Raw genomic sequence first — 14,374 nt, 5'->3', positions numbered from 1 at the left:
GTTTTGAACTGAAATAGCCACATTGAGGACCCTTTTGATGCAGTTCACGGACATGTCCTTTTCAAGACCCAAAACGCTCTGGCTCCTGAGTTACACGCCCGCAAAAATACAAAAAGGTTTATTTGGAGCCTTTTTCAAAACCGCCGTCTGATGAATGACGTCATACAAACGTTATTAGGTCGCCGTGGTATTACAGGCTGTTTTTTTGTGGGTGAAAACAGTGTGGGCGCTGATACATTCGCGTAGGTGATGATGCTGCACATGTGGTACAACCCGCGGAAGATGATTGGCCGTACAAATTTTGCTGCTGAACGCGTGTCGCGAACGTAAACATGAGCACTTTCGGGTTGTGCGGCACTCGTCGACGAGGCATTTTTTAGGTGCGAGGTGCGCAACAGAGAGCATTGTGTGTGCGGTGATCGCAGAACAAGGGATAATTATTTGACTGTGTTCGCGCAAGTACTTTGTTCCCAATCTGTTAAAGACATTTGACGCCGAATATGTCTGGCGTATCACCGACATCGCAGCAATAAATTCAGGGTATGCACGTCTCAATATCGCATGCAGTTTCGAGTATGGTGAGCGGGGTCGATTCAATTTTTGTCACAGTTTGAGGAATGAGTGTGCACTTAAGCAATGTCCGGCAAAAATGCCTTACAAAAACAGTCACTAAAATGCAGGTGCGCGCGGCAGCCGAACAGCGGGTGGAAGTGGTAGGGGCGGGGCATACGGCTGCAACCAATTTCAGAAGCGACTTGACTTATGTACCTAATTGTTACAACAAAAAAGATACACCATGTTAATTTTGAGAGCAATTGACTAGGTCCAAGTATGGCACGTAGGAACAGGTTTGGCACAAAATTGTTGATGTTGGTGGGTGTGGCAAAGTTGAAGGTTTTTTTGTGGCGGGTGGACCATATGTGGCAATAGATGACGCCCCAGGACAGGGTTAACGCAGGGAAACGGTCACGGCTCAGGGGCGAGGCGTAAGCCCGTGGACGCGGTGGGGTGGGACGCGGTGGTGCCGGCGAGTCGCACGCCGATCGTGTTGCGGGTGGGCTCGAAAGGAGTGTAAGAGGTGCTGCTCGGGGCGCGTAGAGGGAGTCTCTCTGTCGGCGTTACGTGCGGCAGTTCGCCGCTGTGTGTGGGGTGGTCCCGCCGCAATGTGACCCCGAATACAGTTTTTCAGAGTGAGTGGACAGGTATAACAACACTGCCACTACACAGCCCAATGTGAGCGATGACAAGCACCTACACATGACATATTTCATACCCATGTTGTGTGCGAAATGTGTGAGTAACTTTGTTTTGGCATTTTGTAGTAAGCTCAAATATTTCTGCCTGCTCCAATCTCCTACCTTTCTCACTAAGTTCATGGAGCTACACCTGGGTTGTTTCGTGTAACCACCTGTATAAACAGACATGTAATTGAAATCTCAGTTTTGCCAGTCAGTGCTAGGACCAGGATACCAGTCTCAAAAATCAATCCATTGTTCCAGATTGCAGATTCACTAGTGTGCTTAACCTATCACTGCACTTTATGTGCTGTAATCAGATTTGCCACTGAACTGAGCGCCCAGCCGTCATATTGCGGAAATGGCATGACTGATGAGATGCAGCTGCCACTATTTCTAAACACTAAATTTGCTCACCATTTATTAAAGTGGGTGACAGTCACGTACCATGCTCACAGCTCGCACAGTCCATGAGTGCATGTCCTCATCTTGCATCGCTTATTTTTGGGATGGCAAGCATTTCAACATTTGTCAGGCATGTTTGACAACCTAGATGTTGTCTGTAGCCTGTACTCCTGATGATTCGCCACTTAAACACAACTATTAAAGCACAACCTGTGGGCAGATATTTTCAGTTTGCATTACTTCATTTGACGTGGAATACGTTCATTCTATTGTATAACAATCCGATTCTTAATTATAGTAATCCTTCCAGATTCCCAGTTCCACAAGGCCACCTACAGGAGTGGCTTGAAGCATGTGGCATCACTGTTGTGGCACCTGGGCATGGAGTGTGCGAGGCACATTTTTCATCGGAAGCTTGCCCCAGCAGCCAAAAGGAAAAGGCTGAAGGGCCAATCCTGTGCCACCTCTGTTGGTTTGTGAACGACTGAGTTTTCTTGATTTATGTTTTTCCAGACCCTTCTCATTTAGCCTTGGCATTCAGGCTTGAACTTAGTTACCATGAGAACACATGTGGAATTTCTGTGACCATCCATTTTTTGTCTCATTCATTGTCATGTGTTCTTTCAGTCATTATTCATTCATGCAATTCATTACGGTGCCTTTAAGCAAATGTCTTCCAGTTAGTATGCTGTGAAATGCATAGCAATGTCAGTGGCAATGGCATGACAGTCATTTACAGTGCGCAGTATTGCTTTCGGTGTATCAATGAGGTAGGCTTATGATACGATGGCCTTAAATGATGTAATATCAATGGTTCATGTCAACTAAGGTGACTGAGGTCCTCATTTCTGACATCAACAGTCATATGATGTGAGCAAAACATTGTTAGGTGTTTTATTTGTAGCACATGTAACATGGCTGTCCGATCACCTGTACATTGTGGGACAGTTTCGTCCGTTGTTAATCTTACTGATGATGATGATTGATGTGCTGAATTGTTTGAGCACATGGAAGGCGTTCCAGGCACCGCAGTAATTCCACGGTCTAGACCATATCCAAGACCAGAATCTAGGTGAGCGTCTTTTCTTATTTGGTTAGATTTCGAATATTAGATTAGATTAGATTTTTAACAAGAAGATTGGAATTTGTCTTAGAAACAATAATACTTCAAACTGAATTGCGTAAGTAGCATCAATATGATTAAATTGGCAATAATGAGCGATATTTGACATTGCCTTGTAATGACCATGTCATGCCAAACACCAGGAACATAACAAGACCTATCGAGACTTAAAAGACTATACGACACACCAATAGGCCTAGAGGGACTAGCAGCCTAACATCTGTCTCTAATTAGCAACATTGCACATATTGATGTCGTATTGTACAGACAATAATGTATAAGACGCTAATGCAGCTCGCTTATTCCAATGCTCTAAAGCCAGAGCAGAGTTACCGATAGGTCCATTACTTGAGTCAGCATGATTTTAATGGTTAGATTTTGAATGTTAGCCCGCTTTGTTGGCAATAACATTGAATTTTGTCTTAGCAACAATAATACTTGACATTGATGAGTAGTATAATGGTCATTATGCTACTCAATGAGTACTACTAATGGTCATTATACTACTGCTCTGTCCACGGAGTAACCTGGTCCACAATAGTGACCGGCGTATTACGTGTACAACTACCTGGACTTCAACATCACCCACCACGGTGGCGTCGACGAGGTCTGGGGCAGATCCTTCCAAGGCAGTGATATGTGTTGTAGCTGTATCGGTGTTTTCATCACAGAGCTTTTTTGTCACACTTAACGACATAATTAATCTATTGACAATATTAGTAGTGATCAGTCGATCATTTAAGTGTTCTGAGCTTATGGTTTTCTCTCCCACGACTCATCTGCGTGCAGTGCGCGAACATCCGGAGCAGAAATCGAAGCAGCAGTGGTGGGCCGGCCGGTGGGTTGTGCGGCGCCCCTGACTGCGCGTAGCGTGCCTGGCGTCGGCTCGGGCCGCTGACTGTGCGTAGCGTATCTGGCGTCGGCTCGGGCTGCTGACGGCACGTAGCGTGTCTGGCGTCGGCTCGGGCTGCTGACGGTACGTAGCGTGTCTGGCGTCGGCTCGGGCCGCTGACGGCACGTAGCGTGTCTGGCGTCGGCTCGGGCCGCTGACGGCGTCCGCTGCGACGGCTCGCAGCCGGCTGTGGAGATCAGCGGTCGCGACCGGTCGGCCGCCGGCGCCGTCCGCGTCCAGTACACCTACTCCGTCACATTCCACGTGAGTGGGGCTCGCCGTCCGCAAGCTTCAGGACCTGACTCGTGTGCTGGGACCCTCGTCAAGGTCCAGCATACTTGCCCAAACACAGTTACAACAGTTGCATACACAGCACGTGCCTACTCAAATGCATATGGTGCACAGGGGTGCGAACCTAAATTTTCTGGAAATTCAGCGTTGGCCCTTTAGGCTTCTGCCAAAAGGAAATAGCCAATAATAGGTGTCGACCCTCTTAGCTTTGTCGAATGTCCGTCCTTCCGTATGTGTATGGAAATGTAGGAAATCCACGCAGAGTGAGCTACGTGCACGGCTGTGTAATGACCGTCAGATCTTCGACGGAGCGCGGTATCTGTCTGCCTCGAGCTTTCCTCATCAAAGCTTGTGTCTCAGCTTCAAGCATACCTAAACAAACTTGTTAATCGACCATACAGACATTTGAGCTTTATGGCACCACCAGGGTGAAGATTGAGTGTAGGAGACGGTCAAAGGCATGGAAATTGATAAAAGTGTACGTTGAGTTCTTGTCGGGAAGGACAAAAACTGTGACCAGTAGTATGCTTGATCAATATGCTTTCGGTCCACGTGTCTTGCTTTTGTCGTTGAACGACGATACGCAAGTAATGACGATAATGACAATACCGAAATATAGGTCGGGTAAGATAACTAACATGTGTCCCAATGTAATTATTTTCGCAATGATAAGTTTGCCTCTGTCCTAAGCAAGTACAGCCCAGAAAACCAGTCAACCAATCTCGCCATGGTCCTTCTGTCCCAGTCAAAGCTCCACCATGTAGGGACGATGATGAGCTCCTTGGAAATAAACATCGCTGAAGACCTCCTCAATGTGACACACGCCATACGTATAAAATGTATTACCCGACACAGCCGCCAGCAGTAGACCGGTCCTACGGCCGCTATGTCCTCGGTTTTTTCACTGGGGGCCGGTCGGGTCGCGGCCCATTGCTCAAACGAAAGACGCTTCTGGGTTGTGCGGGCAGAAGAAGTGCGCTGCTTGTCACGCCTGTGCCCCAGCGTCGCGGTGCGCGGCCTCTGGCAGACGGCACAGCGCACCGACACGGCCCGGCGCGTGTACGTTCTCTTCTGTCGCTGACCAAGCTGCCGGCCGAGGCCGATCCCGGCGGCCACCTGGCCGGTGGTGTTTTCAGGTAAGATGAGCACCATCGCAGGCTGGGGCGTCTGTGGCAGCGCGGGTCAGGAGCGGACAGGCTGCTGCTAGGGGCTTGGGGGGCCAGTTGTCTCCAAGGTGGTGGCACGACCCCCTTCTGTACGACGGCAGCCTTTCTCCGCCTCTGAAGATCGTTGTACCTGGAAGCAATGCAACAAACGCCGTTCAGAACGCCGACACGGGCGATTTCTTTTGCAGGTGGGCGTGCAAGAAACGCGCAATGCGAATGGCCTATCTAACGCTGCAATTGAAATTGCAGGTCTTTTCCTGCTTTTCCGACGTCGGCAAACACTTCTCAGTCAGCATCAATATGCTGATATACTGCTTTTTGCATTTTGGTAGTCGCGCCAAATGATGCTTAACTTAACTCACTTAACAAATTAACTTAACTTTTTACATTGCTTGGAGTCAGCGGTGGCTGTTTTTCAGCCAGTTATTTTCACAGTAAATCACTAGGCAGAGGCTACATAACGGATACAAGCTACTACTGCTTTTGTCAGCTACGGTGGTGACGCGCAGGTGAGAAACGGCCTTCCATCGCATGCTTGACCACGCGGTAAAGGCTTCGGTTGTAACGTCCCAGTGACATACCAGGTGAGGAGCGTCTTATGACTGACGTCGGGCAGCGCCAGGTCGCTCCCCTGCTGAACGTGCCGGCTGTCGAGGAGGCGCTGCCTGACGTGTCTGTACTCCTGCACCACCTGCGCCCACCGGAGCACGGGTGGACCGCCAGGCTTTTGTACTTGCCCCTGGTGTGCGCTGATCAGCTTCACGCAGATCGTTTCAGCCAGCCGGTTGCAGGCCAGCTTCTGGGCGGTGGCACCGCCAGTGGGCCCAACAAGCGACCTGTCGCATGCGGCGCCCGTCAGCCGTGTGTACAGCACGTTCCGCTGCGGTGAATACGGACCGTAGTGGGAAAAACTCTAATGCCGAGTTACCAGTCCAAACTAATTTTAAAAAGTCGGCGCGCCCTAAGACTCTAAGCAACAACAAATTAAAAAACGACGCTATCTTTAATTCATACATAGGTCATATACATTCACAATTAAAATCTCCACGGACAGCAGCGAAAGGCTTGTGCTTAAATAATATAAATCCACCGCGTTATACATGGTATGGTTTTATATACTCACTCACCATCTACATGAGTAGATGGTGAGTGACTATATAAGTGACATACTCACCATCTACGCGAGTGACTATATAAACCATCTACTGACAGTTCTGCATCATCACAGGGTTTGCTGTTAAGGACCAAAGACAAACTGGCGACCTTATAAAATACATTTTACGTTCAATTCTAACCCTGACCGACAAAACAAAATATGGTATGAATGCTGCGCATAAGGAAGCCTGATAGGCTGGCGGTCGGTTGTGGTGATGCTAATTATCTTACTACACCACGGTTTCTGGTGGATGTGGCATCACACAGAGCCGGCGCACTCAGGTCAGTCACTACGCCCGCGTGCGTTTCTACATCCGCAGCTTTGGGTGTCATCCACCTTCTGGGACCTTGAAACGGCCCGATTTTGACAAGCGAGTATGTGAGCGTGACATGTTTTAACCCATTTCTAATGCAGCCATATGCGCCTGAGGATATACCCGACGATATCCTCACCTGAACACCTGAGAATATATTCTGTTCACTGCAGCAATATGTCCAACCGGGATACCCGGGCCAATGCTGCCGATCTCCTGCAGCTGTCCCGCGCGTGCAAGCAGTGTTGGTCGAACGCCTTCCGGCTTTCGTGCCATGACTGTTGGACACTAAGCTCTCTATGATACCAGTGGGGCACGGAGCACGACTGGCTGCAGGAGGCAGCCTGGACGTCTTACGTGACGCAGGGCAAACGTTGGTGTTTATTGTAATAAGTCGTGACGCGGGTTAAACGTTGGTGTTTATTGTAATGACTCGTGACGCGGGTTAAACATTGGTGTTTATTGCGATGACTCGTGACGCGGGTTAAACGTTGGTGTTTATTGTAATAACTCGTGACGCGGGCTAAACGTTGGTGTTTATTGTAACTAACTCGTGACGCGGGTTAAACGTTGGTGTTTATTGTAATAACTCGTGACGCGGGTTAAACGTTGGTGTTTATTGTAATAACTCGTGACGCGGGTTAAACGTTGGTGTTTATTGTAATAACTCGTGACGCGGGTTAAACGTTGGCGTTTATTGTAATAACTCGTGACGCGGGTTAAGCGTTGGTGTTTATTGTAATGACTCGCGACGCGGGTTAAACATTGGTGCTTGTAGTAATGACTCCTGGTCAACGAAACCTTGAAATGAAGGCTAGATGAACTAAGCGATCGTGACGATATTGTTATGGTATTACACGGCATGCGCATAACACTTCACCAGCTACCATCAAAATTGTCAGGATCATCACGCGTACCTTCGAGGGCTTTCAACCCCAGCGGACAACGGTAAAGCGAGGCGTCTTGTAGCGCGCTCGTGTGAGGCGCGACTGCACACGTGGTACCATCGGAGGTCGCTGTTCGTCGAAGTCTGAGAGCTGATGCCACATTTCCCAAATGGTGGCGGCCTCTGCATCGCTGATAGCGTGCTGGCGAGGGTCTCGAAGCTGCAGAAGGCGCCCGGCCAGCCGGTCCATGGTGCCAGAGCCGGCTGTATTCTCCGGGCCGACAGGCTCCTGAAAACGTGACACGTGGGATGCGAAATGCTGCATTACAAACACAATCTTACCAGACATGACTCAAGCACGCCTAGCTAATGCCTTTTGCCACCATATGAAATGAGGATAATTGCCACGACTTCCTGAATCATCGACTGGAAGCTTTTTGGTGGACTGAAATAATATGTAAGGGTTTTTTTGAGGGGGGGGGGGAAGTCTGATGTTTCATCATAGACCAAAATCACAACCAACGTCAATAGCATGATCAAATCCCCTTGGATTCCGGCCAGTTGAGTTTTGTTTGCAACTAAACGCGACGTTGTTCACCCACTGTGCAGCGTCGTGGTCACTCGGCCACTTACGCTTCCTATGCTTGATTTGACCACCAGTGCTGGCGGCATCGCTGGGGCCGAGGTCTCAGAGGCGGCGGCCACGGCCGGCACCCTGCCTGCCCTCGTCGGCTCTTGGCCAAAGTCCCCGGTGGCGCTGGTAGCCTGGGGAACATGGCAATTTTACCGCATCCTACCACCGCATTTATTTGTCTCAAACAGTATTAATCATCTTCAACACCCGTAAGAACACCCGAAGCTACAACTAAAACCACAACGTTGTGTTCGTAGATAGTAAAATAATTACACAGCTGTTGTTTGGGCACAGGACTACCAAACAAACACATTGTCAGTTTCTTCGGAGCGGTAAGGGTTAATTTTTGGTTTGCGTTTCAAACAAGCTTGCCCAAAATCAAACTTCTGTGTGTAAGATTTGCTAGCACTTTGTGAAAGGTCTTCACCAGCTTGGTCTTTGGACATCTGGTCTCCCGGGGTTATAAACGAGCCTTTTCCCTGTTGTTGTCACATGCATAGTAATATGATAACAGCCCATTGCATCTTCACGATGAGAGGAAATCTCCGTTCTACAATGCGGTCTGGGTATCATGCAATTTCGCCCTGTAGTGTTTGCCAGTCCCTACCGCCGTCGATGGCGAAGTCCGCGTCTGGGGCGGATCTGTGGCACTACCTGGCACTGGTGCCAGCACCAGGTCAGTCCACGGTGGCTGGAGGACCCTGGGCAGCCGACTGCACGGAGCTGCCGGTCTGAAAAAATGCACAAATCGCTTGAACGAAAATAGTCTCCAAGATTTTACGACGCGTGACAAATGACGTCAGAATGGATTTTGCATGAGCCTCATTGATCGCAAACATTATTTTGACGGTCTACCTAGCTTATCAGTGCACTTTGGTACTAATACATTAATACGGAACACAGCGTTAAAATATGAACCTTTTTAATCATAGATTCCCTGTGACTTTGGGCTGTAAAAATATTGCGCCGTTGCTAACAAATACTTCGGACGTGGAACTTTTGGTGGATAATATCCGTGATTTGTAAGTATTCCGGTACCGACTAGATGATGATGTCGTGTCTGCACGCTTACGCAGTCAACATATGCTCAACAACCTGATATTTGTGTGACCATCCGTGGACTGACGCATCAAAATGTGTCGCAAAGTCAAAGACCTCGGTATACAGCCCCTGAAACTGGAGCGCGAAAGCAAGATCCTCAAAATTTCATCATCAGCTAAAAGTCGCGTTGCGAGAGACTCACGGCGTTTCACTTTACTTTAAATGGACTGGGGATGTCGGCGAGAAGGTCGCGAATGATAAACTTTGCAGTCACAGGAAGGATGTTGATTCTAGACGATTTTAAACCTAAAAAGGCATTAAAAGGTTAACAAACACTTAACCTCCGTTACAATCAATCGGCCATTATTCAGCAATTTAAACAGAAAAGAAATCACATCGGCTTGGATCCGCTACTTGTATCCTATGTCCCAAAATGTGCAAAACTTCGTCGAAATTATTCAAACAGACCCAAGTTCTTTGTGGTCTTTGCTCCCACATTCCGGCCATGGAGAGCCGCATTATGCGGTCGCTGCGCATGCCATTCGACTTTGACTGTCATTTGACACCGACCTGATAGTGCAAAATGGTGCAAGATAGAAAACATCATGTAAGATGTCTGACTGATGGTCATCATTGCGATGACACAGCTTTAAAAACCCAAAATTCATGCCACATTGTATTTCAAAGGGTTTGCAGCCGTTACTGCCGATTTTGGAAGTTTTTAACATGGATACTACGCACCCCTGCCAGAGAAGATTACTGACCAGGTGTTTGCAATAGCTTGGCCCGAGTGCCACGAAGCAGCCCGTGATAAATTTCATAACTTGTGCTTACAATCCCCCGGTCATCCAGACCACGGTCAGACCAGCACGGCTCCACAGGAAACAGCTGCTCCAGCACCGGTGACGGCGTGGGCGGCGATGGCGCGCGCGCCGGCGGCGGTGGCTTCGGCCGTGGTGACCTTTGGCGCTGCGCCTCTTGGTGTTGCCGAACGCCAGTTCCGATGACGTCAGAGGCCGCCTAAAGAAATATGAGTTGAGAAGTGTGAGTATGAGTCCGTCTGACCGAAACGCGCAGCAGCGATCACTGCTGTCATGCACCGCTGGGCAGAATCCCCGATTCCACGCCGAGAAAAATCGTCTGAGTTCCTGATCATGTAATAAATCAGGTCCAGTTGTCAGAAACGGACAATGCAACTTAAATCGCTGAAACTGAAACACAGCCATATAGTGGGTGTCTTTATCAACCAGTTGGTTGGTTTACATCATTAACTCACAACAGAGCATGTCGTAACGCGATAACTCTATACTCCTCCGCATTTCCTTACTGACGTTCATCATCAAGGTCGTTTGGGTGATTCAAAAGAAGAAAATATGCAGGATCTGTTTCGCTAACGCGAACTTCATACGAATACGCAAATGCTTCCAAAATCTTTGCGACAGGCAACTTAAAAGAAAACAAAGGCAGCATTGTTGACAATACCTGATTCACCGCACCACCTCGTGCGGTGAAACATATATTTACGCATGCACAATTGTATGAAAGCACTACACTTCACGTGCGACTTTATGGACAAATCCCACGCCCGTGTTTCCCCCTTCCTCCTCGTTTAGACATTAGCGTTGCATATTTGATCTTCGAATTTGTGCTGGTTATGGAAACGAGGGTGGAAGTACAAAGTTCCACATGAGACTACGTTCCTGCCTTGCGAGTCGAGCCAACATTCGTGATAAAACAACTGATTGAATGAACTGAAAAGCCACATGATTAACTTTGGAAAATGGTGACCAACGAAAGGACCTTAGCTGGGCAGCACGTGATGGTTCTCTTCGTTGGGGAGGTCGGTCAGGCAAGCTGGGCAGCAGGTCGTGGGTCTCTTCGTGGAGGAGGTCGGTCAGGGAAGCTGGGCAGCACGTGATGTGTCTCTTCGTGAAGGAGGTCGGTCAGGGACGCTGGGCAGCACGTGATGGTTCTCTTCGTTGGGAGGTCGGTTAGGGACGCTGGGCAGCACGTCATGGGTCTCTTCGTGAAGGAGGTCGGTCAGGGAAGCTGAGGGACGCAGGGACGCCGGCGGCCCGGTACCTGCTGACCAAGCCAGCCGCCATGGTGCTGAGGTCAGCACCCTCTCCGGCCGTCACCACCGAGACGACCGCCTGACCGCGCTCGTTTCCGACGTTCGTCGTCCAGGCCGCTGTCCCCCCAGCACGGCCCGCCAGCCGCTGGGTGATCTGTAACAAAACTGATCGGCTGTGAACACCAAGACATGCGTCCTGCCACTGACACTCTTATTCACAACGCACGTCGACCAGAAGGAAAGACGAGCAGAAAGAAAGACGTTTGAAAAACGGGCTCTTCAAGCTGATAAGTCGATTAACAAGGTAATCACGTAAACAAATATGTGATCGAACACTCACATAACCATCCAGGCAGGTAGCCAGGCCAGATATTCAGCATGCCATGACATTTTTCACACATTTAAATTGAACTGAGGGTCATAGCAAAAAAACATGACGAAGCAAGTTTTGTTCATTGTATCACCACGATAAAACCGTTTTCATCACATTGACTCAGGAAATTACATGAAAGTACGGTTGTCCAACGTCAAAAGAACAAACGTCAAATCAGTTCCTGTGCTGAAGTTTGCTGATTTGGAACAGGTGGGCTCCAACCCAGACTGCATACAGGTCACTCGGGTTGACATTAGGCCAGAAAACCACAAGCTGGTCCCGATCAGCTTGGCGTATGGAACGTGTTTGTTTGTTTGTTCGTCTTTCCGTACTAGATTCTGCATTGCCAGCGTGCTTTAGTCCAGAGACTGCTCCTCCAAACCACAGGTCAGCCCCATGGTGCTGGCACTGGCACGTACGAGGGATGTCTTGCATCCCTCGGCTCACTGGACTCACTCGCGATGACCTCAGCCCGAGGGTGGTGCTTTACACAGTCGGCTCTGATAAAACATCGCCATTGCTACACTTGCTCATAACGGATAAATATAAGTAACATGCTTTCGACTTTGAAAAAATGGCTGAAATTGACGCTGACTACGGAACAATCGGTTGGAAAGACGGCTCTTGTAACACAACTATGGGAGAAGTGTGGTAGCGTTTGTATTGACATGTTCATCCCGAGTCTGATTATCAGCTCTCGTGAAATCTGGAAATCTTTACACTTAAAAGATGATGTGAATTAATCGTGATGAATGTAAGTGTGCATAATGTGAATGTCATTTTGGCACTACATGACCGCAGTCCAAATGCTCGAAAGCCAAATTCATAACAAGCGATGAAACCTTGCAATTTTTCCGAAAATGACCGGTAAAGAGCCGGCTTAATGAAATGGGAGCTTCAATCCATCCCTCTGCTTGCTCCTAAGATTCAAAGTCATCAGTGCTGAAATCATAATGTTCAATGGTCTCCTTCTTTTAAACTGGTCCATAATTTCCCTAGAGATGTCTTAAGGCGTTGAAACAAACGTTAAATATCGCGCCCAGCGTGTTTCAAAATCGTTGGCTGAGGGTGTATAATCAGTCTTACCGCGGATTGGGTTGTCACGAAGCATCACTATCATCTAAACGCCAGTCATCTATACGCCAAGTGCGGGTGGCGTCGCTGGCTGCAGCGCATTCATCACGCTTCGCCTCTACTTCTGACCTCCGCCCCATTTCTTAAACCCTGGAGAGTTGTTCCATCCCGAAGACATTCCACCGTCGTCGAAGCATCATTTTCCCCATCCCGACACAACGTCCATGGACGGGCGCTGGAAGCGGCATACACATTGTGGACGCGTCCGCTTACACTGTGCTGCGGCAATTACCTTGCAGGTGGAGTCCATCTTCAGGATGTCCCCGAAGACGCTGGTCAGTTTCGACCTGATCTCATCCAGCCTGCTCAGGACGTCCCGTGCGTAGACGTTGAGGAGCCACGGACCCGACGGCAGCGGTGGCGGCGGCGGCGGTGGCGGCGGCAGGATCTCGGGCATCCGCAACTGTGGCAGACCCTTGAACCTGAAATTTTCACCGTACCACTTGAGATGTTTTATGCCCCGTTATACGTCTTTGGGAATGGGGCATTGGGGAAGCGTGTTACGCCATATGCATCAGTCCAGGTTGTTAATCACGGCTGTTCACCATCAAGCGGAACAGAACGTGACTTGGGTGATGCACCTGCTCGCTTGCCCATCGCACGCACGATCACGCCATAAACTTTGGAACCGTCACGTCTTGTACAATTGTCAAAATCGGTTGACCGGAAGCTGTTGGTCCAGACACGTCGAATCGCTTCCACGTAAGTGGAGAAGACCGACAGAAGAGCGGTACATGACGAATAAGGGTAATTGCTTCTACGTTAGTGGACGGCAGGAAACAGAAAAAACAAATGCAGTGACGAGCAGATCAAGGTGAACACTAGATCTTTAGTCAATCGCAACTCGGTTATTACGCAACTACGTTTGGTTATTCCACGAAGGAGAGCCCGATAGACGGCCCGGTGGCAGCAAAGTGCTTCGAAACCCAACCGTTCGCCGCCACTACCTGCCGCAGCCGGCCAGGTAGCGGAGCTCCTTGGCGAAGTGCCGCTCCAGGATCTGCTCCCGCAGCGTCCTGGCCAGCTGGCCAGCACTGTTGCCCAGGCCGCGCTGGTGCAGCAGTCGGATCACCCGCTTGTCGCACGCAAGCCTGGCGGTTGTGAGAAAATGTTTGCAGAGCTGTGAATGACGCTCCGCTCTGAACATGATACTGTGGATATGCTTAAGAGAGTGAATCACAGTTTTATAACGCGGATGGTGGTCTACAGAAAATGCAAAGCTTTTACACCAGACTGACCTACCCATATCGTAAGAAAATTTTGTTTCAGCGACAGAGGAAGAGTTAGCTGAACGTACACCCAGTGCTTGAAAGCTCCTAAAATGCAATGCATGACATTAGCTTAACGGTAGTTCACACGAATACATGAACATTTACCGGTGCCTTTATCAAATGCGCGTGTAGAAGGAAGAGCACTGAATGCAGTGAATGGAAGAACATTGAATAACTGCATCGATCCGCATCTGTGGCGGTAAAGAGCCTTCCAAATTATACATAACTCAGGTGTGGAAAACTCAGACGTACATCAACAGCTAGCTGTGTTGGCTACAGATCTCCTCTTGGCATTGATCCAGTAGTTTCCGTGTTATTCCGCATACCTGCGGGTTAGCACGGCTGGGAACATCTGCTGGCGGGCTTCATCAAGCTGCTGG

Source organism: Pollicipes pollicipes, unplaced genomic scaffold, assembly GCF_011947565.3.
Source record: "Pollicipes pollicipes isolate AB1234 unplaced genomic scaffold, Ppol_2.1 Scaffold_1600;HRSCAF=1878_pilon_pilon_pilon, whole genome shotgun sequence".
NCBI classification, from domain to species: Eukaryota; Metazoa; Arthropoda; class Thecostraca; order Pollicipedomorpha; family Pollicipedidae; genus Pollicipes; species Pollicipes pollicipes.
This window is presented reverse-complemented; position numbering follows the sequence as displayed.